Source organism: Bos indicus x Bos taurus, chromosome X, assembly GCF_003369695.1.
Source record: "Bos indicus x Bos taurus breed Angus x Brahman F1 hybrid chromosome X, Bos_hybrid_MaternalHap_v2.0, whole genome shotgun sequence".
In the NCBI taxonomy this organism is placed as follows: Eukaryota; Metazoa; Chordata; class Mammalia; order Artiodactyla; family Bovidae; genus Bos; species Bos indicus x Bos taurus.
Genome location: NC_040105.1, coordinates 136,462,539 through 136,474,733, shown reverse-complemented (window position 1 = coordinate 136,474,733; position 12,195 = coordinate 136,462,539). Strand labels below are relative to the sequence as shown.

The window sequence follows — 12,195 nt, the reverse complement described above, 5'->3', positions numbered from 1 at the left end:
ACAAAGTTTTGATGAATGAATGACTGAACAGATGAAGTTTTTTCTTCATGAAGATGGTTTTATGAAGTATAACCAAAACTGTGTAATACTGAAATCTCCAGTAAAAAGAAGCCAGTCCATGAGACTTGGAGAGTCTATGGAAAACACTTGAGATTTCAAGACCTATTGTCCCAGAGCTCTGTGTAAACACTGATTCTTCTGCTTTCTTAACAACAAAGCAGTCCCAAGTATTTTGTTAAATGTCTAGGACCAGTGTTCCCTTCTTACTTAGTCTAGTGCTATTTTATATTTTCTTAAACATGTTTTATTCCATGATTAACAGAAATATATTGTTAAATTTTTCTCTATTCCATGTTAAATTACCCTTAAAATATTTCCCTTGCACTGAATTCTAATTGTTTATATTAAGATTACTTCACTTTCACAAGTTGTCCAATGTTTCATTAAGGCAATATCTCAAACAGAGGATAAGAACAAAACAAATGAAAAATATAGCACTCTTGTGTTAACACTTTATTGAAAATAAAAAAATAAATAAATGGTGTCACACCTAAAGGTTGACATTTTTTTAGAATAAACAAGAAAAATCAATCACAAGTGCACTAACATATAGAAACACGCACAGAGTAAATCTGTAACAAAAGGTACCAACCCAGAATATTAGTGTGCTATTTTAGCTCCTAAGATAATTGAAAGAATGTATGAGCCAAAAACAATATACAAATATCACATTATATTTATAATTTTTTAGTATATACTTAAAGAATAGGTCAGATTTAGAAGTAGAATAAAAAGATTAATCACTCCCAAAACTTTAGTGAATGTCCCAGAGTGTTTTTTCTCATAAATCTGTACCTACGACCTCAACTCTTGGAAACAGCTGAAAGAAAGAAGGAAAGGAGGGAGGAATAAATGAGAGTGATGTTATTGGCACTTAGAGGTACAAGAGTCTTCTCAAGTTAAAGTAATAGGTATCAACTGGCCAATCAACAGCACAACCTTCTCCCTTAGAAGTCACTAGATCTCATTAGTGAAATTAATACAAGGAGTTTCTTACTTGACTTGCACAGCAATTCTGTCAATGCTTCCCTATACTCCTTAAAGTTCTAAAGATATGAGTTACAGTCACAAAAATATATGCATTTCAAGCATGCAGCAAGCAAACAGGTGATGTACTTATATGTTTCTATAATGTACACTTAATTTTTAATAAATATAACTTTAGAAAAAATTCCATAAATACAAATATATTTGGGGGCTAGTTAATAGAGCTGGAGAACACACATCAATATCACTCAAATGTTTGCAATTAAGCAGAGCAGCTTTAAAAAAAGAAAATCATTAATGCTAAAGGGGGGTAATGCACAGCGTATACATTCAAAATGTTGATCAGAAACATTTTGTTGATAGCAATTGAGTTAGCTAGGAACATTTCAGGTTTAGAAAGCTTCCAGCCACTGTGTGGTTATAGTGTATTTATACAACTCTATATTTAAACACAGGTGGTAATTAGCAAGATTGAGACACCTTTAATAAGGCATCATCATAGGTGCAAAGGATGTGTAACATAAGATGAGTTCATTATCAATAACTTTCCTGAATTAATCATCTCTTAGGACATTTAATTTTAAATGTACCAGAAAAAAACCTGGATTATTGGGATAGGCCATCTGCGGTATCTTTTTTCTAATTTCTCTGAACTGAAGAATTTTCTTAAAATGTCTATCCACTGCTGGGACACAGGGATTGCAATATCTAATATACCAATTGTCCAGCTAATCTGGCACTTTCTCTTTGACTGGTGTCTCAACCACATAGAGGCATTAGAATTAACATTGGGTGCCACTGCCTTCTCCAATATAAACACTTAGAATCCACCAATTATACAAAACCTTGAAACGGGGAAATTTTCTCCTTGACCTTAGCTTGTGATCAGATTTTCCCCGAAGTATGCAAACTGATAGCAATGTACTTTTTATTTTGGCTGCTTTAAAAACTCTCATTCACACATGCATTTAAAAACACTAAGCTGTGATTCCAAATATTAAAATGAAACTGGATTTCCTTTGATAAAACCATATAGGGGTTCTACTTAAAGTCACACACATATACATGCACACACATATTAATACATATATTCATCAGCATTCTTAATATTTACAGTATCTTTCATCTAAATAGGAAAACTTTAATTTCTGGGCTTCCCAGGTGGCGCTAGTGGTAAATAACGCTCCTGCCAATGCAAGAGACTCAAGAGATACAGGTTCGAGCCCTAGGTCAGGAAGATTCCCCTGGAGAAGGAGATGGCAACCCACTCCAGTATTCTTGCCTGGAGAATTCCATGCACAGAGGAGCCTGCTGGACTACAGTCCATGGTGTCGCAAAGAGTCAGACATGATTGAAGCAACTTAGCATGCATGCATTAATTTCTAAAGGGAAACTGAGGTTGTTATCTTCATAACATCATTTAGATGAAGAGTTAAAATTAACTGATTATATATTTGGAACTATTCAGATGATTATTCTTTTTCACTATACACCCAAAAGTCAAGCTTCTGCTGAAAAGTTAGAGGAAATCAACATGACAAAGATATGACACAGATAGATACTAGGAAATCTACATGATCAATAATGATGATTGAAATTTTCATATTTTACTCAGATATTCTGGTAATTTTACTCAGACATGGCTCAAGTAACAAAAATAAACCAGTTATCAAAATATATGCAATTCAATACCCAACAACTGGATAATGATATCAAAAATACTCCTTAAAATGTAAAAATGAAAATCTTATTTTTCCTAAACTCTTAAATCACTACTTCATTCTATCTTCAATAATTCTATCTGAGACATCTGTATTTTGAAGTTCTAGTCACTTTGAAACAGAAAATTACCTGGTGACATATAAATATAGATATAGATTTATATCTCTTTTTTTTCTCACCAAAATCCTTTTTGAGAATTACTCTTTCTTAGCCATAATATAGAAATTGGTGTACAGCTACAAATTCAGGGGGGAAAATTTTATTTTATCAGAACCCATAGCTGATAATATTGCAAAAGGCTTAACATGGATTGCAATTCAGCTCGTATAGAGTTTGTGATCCCCAAATTCAATTTTGTTAGTCATAATCAGCCACAAAAATGTTACAAAAGAATATGAGAAACATTAAAAGACAATTTCCTCATTGTTGACTACTTATCAACTGACAACTTAGTCAATTAAAGTTAAAACAATCAGTATGCTTTATGGTGATGGGTAAAATGAGTGTTTTACAGATTTCAAATAAATGTATTCAAATCCATTTGGTCTCTGTAATAAAAAAAAGTGGGGCATAGATATTTTAATAAAATTGTTTTTATACTTGAAAAGGGAAAATAACGAACCTTACCGGAAAATTCAAGCATCGTTTATATTTAACTTTACTATGATCTCTAACTAGGCTTCTTAAAAGTCTACAAAATCATAATTTGACTGAACATATTTTTTCAATGCAATAGCTAATATAAAACTATTTTACAGCTGTGAAGTCCTCATAGAACAAAAAACTCTCTGTAGCATACACATAAATATCAATAGGAATGCACAAATCAAAGTTCTTTTTTCGTGACTAGTTTTAAAGAACTGCTTGATTAGGGACAAGTGGGGCTGCAGTAAGATCTTCAGGAAAATGACAGTGATGGCACTGATTTTTGTTCTGCTTAATTGTTTATTGCTCATAAATTCAATCCCCTAGCTTTTTATAGTTACTCTCAGGGACCAACAGGCTGGCATGAAATTAAATTAACAAGCAGGTTCCCATCCTGAATTAGTGACTCCCAGCTGTCTGTCCCGTCTAGTTTCCATGGCAGTGGAAGAATCGGTGAAAAGTGAGGTGCAGGAAATCGTAAGAAGCCAACATATCAAACTCTTTAAGTTGATTTCTTTAAACTGATGAATCAGTACCGGGGGTGGAGGTGGGGGAGATAGAATTGAAGTTAAAGTGTTTTATTTCCTGGCTTTTTGAAAAGGCCAGTGTGTTTCTGTTTTTATAACTGCTTTGTCACTGCATCTCCTTAAACATTTCATAGAAGGCTGTAGATTCAGGGTAGCATTTGGCTCATTATACGTGTTATAGTAACCCAAGAGTGTTTAAGGTACTCTATATGTATTTTAAAGGGTTTCACTTTATGTCTTTATTTTTTGACATAGGTATTAGGATTCATCAGCTTGTTAAATGACTCCAAAATATCCAGAGACCAAGTAAAAAATTCTCTCAACCAACCAGATGTTTGTTTGCATCACCTCAAACAGCTGGATGGTTGACGGAACTTTTCACTCACATATTTAGGTGTCACCTAGATACAGCCATAGAGACCTGTCATAAGTACCCAGGAAAAAAATATTAATCTTGGCACATATCTACCATAAACACAGATATGAAGGCTCTGAGTAAGAGCTTCTCAGGGCGTGATTCACTGATATAAAAAGAGATGATTTAACACATTTTCCTGTGTCCATTTTCCAATTCCCTTCTCCACTCCATTTTAAGTAGGTGGGAAAGGAGAACCCAATATTTCAGAATCATTACATCACATTGAAAACATCATCCAAGAGATAGTGGTTAGTTGGCATATATGCATGTTTCACCATATGCTATTGTTTACCTAAAGTGGAGGCCTGGACAGGAAGTAAAAGTCAGAATTTTTTTTAAGCTGTAAATTATCCAAGATTATACTTCCAGGTCTAGAAATGAGTCCCAAAGTTACATAAGAATTTAACAGGCTTTATTTATTAGACTCTAAATGATTATTTTTAAAGCATTAGTGATTCAACATCAACTGTAAAAATATTTACTATCTCCAATTAAAACTAGTTTGCTTTGATTATATATAGAAATGTTCACAGTACAATTCAGTACAAATATTGTTACAAAACAATTTTCAGTTTATGCCATCATACTCCAATTCACTCAGCCCTATTTTTCATGAGTTCCAAATGTAAGCAATTTCATTGGTCTTGCTAAATTGTACCACAGTACATCTAGCAGACTATAAAATCTCTATACATTATATAAATTGTCATTACAGGGTACCACATACGGTAGACACACATATGGTTGGACCATCAAGGTTGTTTGGAATAATTAAAAGCTGTGTGAAACCTTTTATAGCATTCACCTGCTCAAACTAAGCACAGTTCTAGCTGGTTCTATGTGATATTTACTTTCCTCAGTTCTTAAAAAAAATCAATGGAAAACAGAAAGGACAAGAAATTATATATTAAGCCAGGAATCAGAATGTTTTACCATCTAGGGAAAGGAAATGGAGTAATTTCAATTCAAAACAGTAATTTAATCTAATACTCAGAATCTACAGATGATTTAAAGCAGTTTTTGTACATGGAAACAGTTTTGAAAGCTGATTCCTTTTAATTTTTTATAATCAGCAGCTGTATTTCCAGTCATTGATATATTCTATTGATCACAATTGCTATTAATAGATACTATCCTTCACAATATTCTTTATCATTTAATCTGCCTGTAGTTGTGCTAGTAATCCAATTCAAACCATTCTTCCAAGTGGTAAACGAAGGGAATCTTCTTATATAAAAAAAAAAAAAAGCATGCATAGATTACTACTTTCAAGGGTAAATCTACATACAGGAGCTTAAAGAAACATATATAATATTAATAAAATTATCATACATGTTTCACATCTGATGCACGGCATTCTCATGAGATTGTTTCTAAAAGTGTGTGTGCATGATGTGTGTGTGTGCGTGAGAATGCTAGAATATGTGAATATTATAAGAAAATTTGCTTTCATTAATTAATCTTTGCATCAAGTATTCAAAGTACTGCTCTTCTTTTGACCTCAGGTCAGTAAGTAAGTAAGTAAATAGATAAATAAATCACTGGTTTGGGAAGCCTTAGGAAATTTATTAACCATAATCTATACCAAGTACTTGACAACAATACTGAAAACTGAAACTGATGGACTTTCAGGAAAAGAAAGCTTCAAGTAAAAATTACATGGATTCTAATTGCTATTTCTAACATAAAATGGAAAAAAAAAACTTTATGTTAATACTGAACCTTCTAACCATTTCCAAGTTTTAAGACTGTCATGGAAAATAAGCTTTCTGTTCTCAGAGGCACCATATCAAAAGAATACTTTGCAGTTTGACAATTTAAAATCGTATTGTACAGAATAAACTTGAATGTTGGACTGTTCTGTTTCAGCAAGAATCTTAGTATTAAAGGCATCAGAAAGGTATAATGACTATAAGGGAAACTATGATCATGTCAGCATTATTTACACAGATGACAGTGAAGTGAAACACCAAGACCTTTAGAGTATTTAGATTTCAAATTAGGCCTTTGAATGAGATAGTAGTTAATATACAATCTGATTTTACTTTTTAACACAGCTATTTATTTCAATATTTGGGATCTCACTTAATCTTAGAGCACAATGACTCCACAAAGCAGTCTTTCCTTCAGTTCCATTGTATACTTTGTCAAATGACATGACTATTCTTAATTCATAATGGGGACCTAGAACTAATGGTAAATACAAATTCATGGATTCAAAAAATACTCGGTTTGTACTATGTGTCTGGCATGGTTCTAGGGAATAGACTCTATTGGTTTTATTATACAAAGGTTAACCATTGTTCATTGAGCTGTTTTCCAGAAACACCTGTTTTTCAAAAACATTCTGGGGGACAATCTGAAAACTTTTAAATAACATTTAGAGCATGGATTCATTTTAGAAATTACCTGAATCCCTTTCCGAATGCATCTTGGGACTTTCTTTTATTATCATTAAAAGATTCCAACATTACTTTGACATACTTACACACTACCCTTTAAAAAAAACTTTTCAACAGTAAATTATTTAACACATCACACACACACACACATAAAACGTCTTATGAACTTGGACAAAAATGGCAAAATTAAGATTCTGCTTTTCCAGTTAACTATTTAAAGGGTCATACTAATGCCTTATGAAAATTCATTTTCCCCCCACGTTGCAGGTATTAGGAGCAGGGGGGTGGTAAGCAAGCAAGTAAATGCTGGGTAACCAGGGAGCAGAATGTAAGGCTGTGGATCTCCTTTTAATAATAAAGCCTTTCCTCCTTAGACTGTGCTTTCTTAGCAGTACAGGGGTGTCCTATGCTCCAAATCGGAAGTCTTCGGACTAAGAAGACAGACAAGGATATTTCAATCAAAAGATAAAGCAGACATTTGCAATGTTTTCCCCAAACAGGTTGAGAGTAGCGATTGATGCTCATAGTATAATGTACCTGGTTTGTTAATTATGATCACAGAACAACAGTCTAAAATTCAAAGAAGCTGTCTGTGACCCTTAGCGCAAACGCAATCAATTAAGTGCTAATCTAACAGTACCTAATAGGATCCACTGGGGTGTTTCGTTTCCTTTTTGTTTCTAAAACCGAGTGGCTACTAATTTCCCTACTATGACACTAGGAACTTCTTTTTGTATTTTTTCCGGGCACCTCAAATACTCCTCCGAATTAACATTCCAGGTAAATTAAAAAAAAAAAAAAGGAAAGTTCAGGACATCTCCCGACCAATTGCTTCATTTTGGAGACCTACCCATATTATCATATCGCCAGTAGCAGTGATGCAGATCCGCTAAGCCCCAAAGCTGCCGACGGCTAGCACGAGCTGCAAACCAGCCCCAGCCCCCGCCCCCGCCCCTACTCTCCCGGTGGCGAAATACATGTTGAGACGACATCTACGAGTGGAGTGAGATCGTCCGTCTCCGCAACTGTAAACAACCGACCGCACTGGGTTTGCTGAAATGTTTAAGTATACTCCTGACTGCAAACACATCCACTCACCAAGTTGCGCTGTCTCCCCTTCTCCACCTCCTAAAATTGAACGGGCAACCTGCCCGTTGTAGAGTAGAAAGTGAGGTTACATTTCCCCAGGTATGCCTAGAGGGTACCTGGCACTCCGCAAATGTGCTGTCCGCTGGTATATTGCCCGTACCACATCTCAGGATAAAATGCGAAAACACACAACCCGCGCAGCTGAGCGCGTGGTGAAAGCCAACACCGACGGCTCCCAGAGCACCGACTGCTGCGTAATGACTGTCTCTTGACAAAGATTGGAGTGTAGGAAGGACGCATTGGGTAGGGCCCCAGACGGTGTGGGTTAGAAGGAGGTCCTGGAGTTTCCCCCGGAACCTGGACTCCCCGAGTGTGGTTCAAAGAGAAATTCGAAAGCAAACAGGTACTCAAGTGCGTCCTAGACCCTAGGCATTTTCTCTTCAGAGAGACAGGAGCGGGACCCGAGTGGCCCAGCCCCTGGCGGACGCTCCAGGTGGGAAAATTGCTGGAGGAGAGGCGCCCCCTTGTCTCTTCTCGGACCGAGCCCGCCCCGTCCCCAACGTCCAGGTCCACTTGTTAGAGCGCCGGGGCTCTGCGCGCTAGCTGAGGCGAGCCCCACTCCGCCCCTCCTCCCCCCCGCCTTTCAGAACCGGAGGAGTTGGTTGGCAAAAGTGTCGCCTAAGAAGCCTAGTGAGCCCTCGAAGGGCAGCGCCCCCAGGGCCCGCTGAAAGCTTGAACTGCGGACAAGGCCGACCTCCCATATGCCCCGGGTGGTCCAGAGCCCTGAGCCGGGCGAAGACCTGGAGAAGAAGGAGCCGAGGTTCTGCCACCTCGAGCCGGGCTCTCCGAGCGGACGCTGCCCGCCACTCAGGGCCGGGAGCCGCCATCCGCCGCCTGCAGCCTCGGGGCGAAGTTAGCCGCGAGTCCTCGGGGTGGGAGGCGGGAGGGTAGGGGCCGCGAACCAAAGGGAAGGATGTGGGAGCCGGGAGCAACGCACCTACCTAGTCCAGGCGCAAGTTTCAGTGGCGTCCCCAGGTGCGGTCCCCCGCCCCCTCGCCAGGTGCTCAGCCCCGCCGGGCGCTGCCGGAGCCCGGGACCTCAGGCGTCTCAGCCGGTTCCTGCGGGAAACGACTGTAAATCCACATTACTGTTCGAGCTGCCGCTCGGGCCCCAGCATCGCTCTCCTCCGGTCCGTCGCGACGGTGCTCCGAGCCGGCAGCCGCCGGGGGCAGGTACCGAACCTGGCTACTACCGCGCCAGTGGACGATCGCTGCCCGGAGGGTGCTAGCGCCCGGGGTCGTATGTGGGTGCGAGAGTGTGTATACCCGTGTGTGTCCGTGAAAGAGAGTGTGCGTGTATGTGCGAGCAGAAGGGATGAGCTCAGCCCCCGGGGCACTCGGAGGTGAACTCCGGGCTAAGCCGGAGCCCGCCGCGCTCCCGGGTGCGGGGCGTCTGCACGGCTGATGGCTGTGCTGATGTTGCTGTGGCCGCCGCCGCCGCGCTCTAAGGCTGGTCGCGGTGGTGCAAAAAATGTTTCTCCGCTACTCGAGACCAAAAAACCTGCCCTGTCTACTGAGCATGCCCGGTTTGACAGTTCCACAGCCAAGGTTTTCTTTTTTTTTTTTTTTTCCTCTCCCTTTTCCACCAAGACTCCAGGTTTTAGCCGCAGCTGAGATGGGGTGGGGAGGAAGGGGGAGCTCCGGAGGAGGAGCAGAAGAGGAGGGCTGAGGGAGCAGGTAGCGGGCAAAGGAAAGGGAAATCAAAATGAGAAAGATCACGGTGTTAGAGGGTGGAGGGAGGGAAGGAGAAAGCTGGGGGTGGGGGAGCAAAGGAAGGAAATATGGATCAACAAAATTTAGATTTCGTACCACGATGAGTTCCCGGCCAGAGTACTCTCATGACCAGCTTCTATTTTCTCCAGAGGGTTAGGTGGGGTGGGAAGTGGGGTTCGGAGGAGTGTTTGTCATCCCCAAATCAACCTGGGATAGTGTTTTATAGTCAAGACATACACAAACGCACGCGCTGTTGCACATACCACACACACACACATATACAGAAGCGTGATCACGACCGCGATGTGTAAAGCCTGAGGACTGACTTAGAATGCAAAGTCTCTTGCCAGCATAACTTTAGCAAAAAAAAAAAAAAAAAAAGAAAAAAGCGAGGTGGCGGGGAGAGAGAGAAATGTTTGGGTTCCTCCTTTCCCCCTCTACCCCGCCTTCTAGAAAAGCCCAGCCCGTGAGTGCGGTGCGAAAGAGACCCGCAAGCTTTCTTAGCGTCGGTCCCTGTGAGAGGACCTCTGACTGCCTCCCGCTGCCAGCGTGACCTCAGTGAGCGAAGGCCGGCCACACGCAGCCTCCTGGCGGCGCGTCGGGTCAGCGCTGACACTATTCCCCCCTCCCCCACCCCCGGAGCCGGGCTCTGCGCTCCAGCGGCTGCCCCGCCTGGTCGGCCAGCTCCCTGGGCTCCCCAACCGGCTCCGCCCCTCACCCAGGTTCGGTCCGTGCCCCAAGCCCTGGATCCCTCCTTTTCCACCCTCTTGAGCTTCCGCGAAAAAGCGGAAAAGCGGAATCTGCACGCTCAGAAACTCGCTTTGGGAGCCTAAGGAGTCCTACTGGGCATGCTCAGGACTTGGGGCGCCTCGCGTGGAGTAACTCTCCAGCCGCCAATATCTTCACGGCTGGGCCAGATGTGAGTCTGAAGTGGGAGACGTGGACCCCGGATCGGGGTTTGGCTCCGGTTCCGGGAAGGGCGGCGGCGACGCCCACAGTCGCCTCCTCCTTCCCGGCTTCCCGGCGAGAGCAAGACGGTGGGAGATACCAAGTGCCGAGCCAGGGGAGCGGCACCAACTGGAGAAATGAGTCTAGCGTACTCCCAGACCCCCTTCCCCCAGCGCCACCCCCGCCGTAGGCAGGTAGGGGGCGCGCAAAGCAGCGGAGAGAGCCCAGTGAGTGTTTGCCGGGACTGCTAGCCTCTAGGTAAAGAAAGAGAGCGCGAAGAGTTGAATTTTCTTTAGAAGACAGACGTTACCGATGGTTTTCTTGAGTGAAGAAAGAAGGGCGTGTGTGAAAATGTGTATGTGTGCACGCACGTTTGTAATTTTTCTCCGCAAGAGCAGGGACAGGAAAGCGAGAAACTATTGGCGAGTTGAGAGTCCGCTAGGGGTTGCAATAAGGCACATTTGGAGCCTTGGCTGGCGCTAATTAACAGGAAGAGTTGCTCGCGGCTCGTCGGGCGCCCACCAAAGCTTCCAGTTGTTCTTCTCCCTGGGTGGTGGCAGCTGCACGAGCATGGCTTCCGGGCTGGACGGTCCCTGCACTCCCAAGCAGGGAGACCGGATTCGGTTTCCTAAACAGAGATAGTACAGGATGATGCCAGTGGAGATCTCGGAACAGTGTGTTCCCATCTTCGCAGGTTTTGATACAGGTATTTGCAAAGAGGCAACATTGTAAGCCCAGCACACCAACGAGGGGAGGAACTACAGCTAGCTGAACACTCTCAGGGTAAGAATCAGAGAATCGAGAGAACGTTTATCCCCATCGTCCCTTTTTAAACACTGCCTTCAGCTTCGGGCAGGAATCATTTGGATTACTGCCGCTCACCATCACCCCTCGCTCTGCCAACAAAGAAACAAAAGATGACAACCCGACTCTGGGGGGGGATAGCAACTGCTTCCAGAACCATCTCTCTGTTGGCAGTTGAAAAAGCAATGGGGAAGGGGTGGCTATAAAACCTGTGTCTAGCCACCAATATGTAAACGAACATTCCTAAAACCCACTACCCTCCTCCAAAAACAAAACAAATACCTGTATATGTGAAAACATATATTTCGGAGATATATATATATATATATCCTAAATAAAGAAAAGATTTCTCATTAAGAACTACCTGAGCAATGAACTGTGGAGGGAAAAGACTTTCAGGATACCTCCTCAATTCCCATCTAAGAGTTCTAGAAGGAGGAAATAGAAACATCTGGTCAGTTACTTCTCCAGTGATTCAAATCACTCTCTGAGTCTAAGGAATTCTGTAAATAATGATTAAAGAGAGTTCCTCATTAATGAAAAGGGAATTTTGGCAGAATGAGACTTGGACAAATCATAACGGCCATGGAAATGAAATGTACGATTTAAAACCATGATCATCCTCACTCTCACACTTGCTACCTCTTTGTTAGTCATTTCGAAGACACAGGGAGGAAGGGACGGTTGATACCCAGGGATTTCATGAAAGGAAACTCAGCTTGTTTCTCTCCTGGCAATTTGGCAGTCTGTTTAATCATCTTTTTTTTTTTTTTTAAAGAAACTCTCCTCTATCGCCTCCTCCTTATGTTTTCTCTCACATT

At 41.8% G+C, this 12,195-nt stretch overlaps 1 protein-coding gene across 6 annotated transcripts in view; it reads right to left on the bottom strand.

Annotated features, from left to right (window-relative positions):
* TENM1 (teneurin transmembrane protein 1) overlaps window positions 1-8,933 on the bottom strand; it is a 908,231-nt gene extending 899,298 nt beyond the window's left edge. For 5 of the 6 annotated variants that reach the window (XM_027535180.1, XM_027535182.1, XM_027535183.1 and 2 more), the window contains exon 1: window positions 8,852-8,933. The gene's annotated coding sequence lies outside the window, so the exon portion shown is untranslated. Of the gene's footprint in view, window positions 1-7,859; window positions 8,200-8,851 lie in introns of those variants that run through there. The other variant, XM_027535181.1, reaches the window with a different exon arrangement.
* Window positions 8,934-12,195: the final 3,262 nt, after the last annotated feature.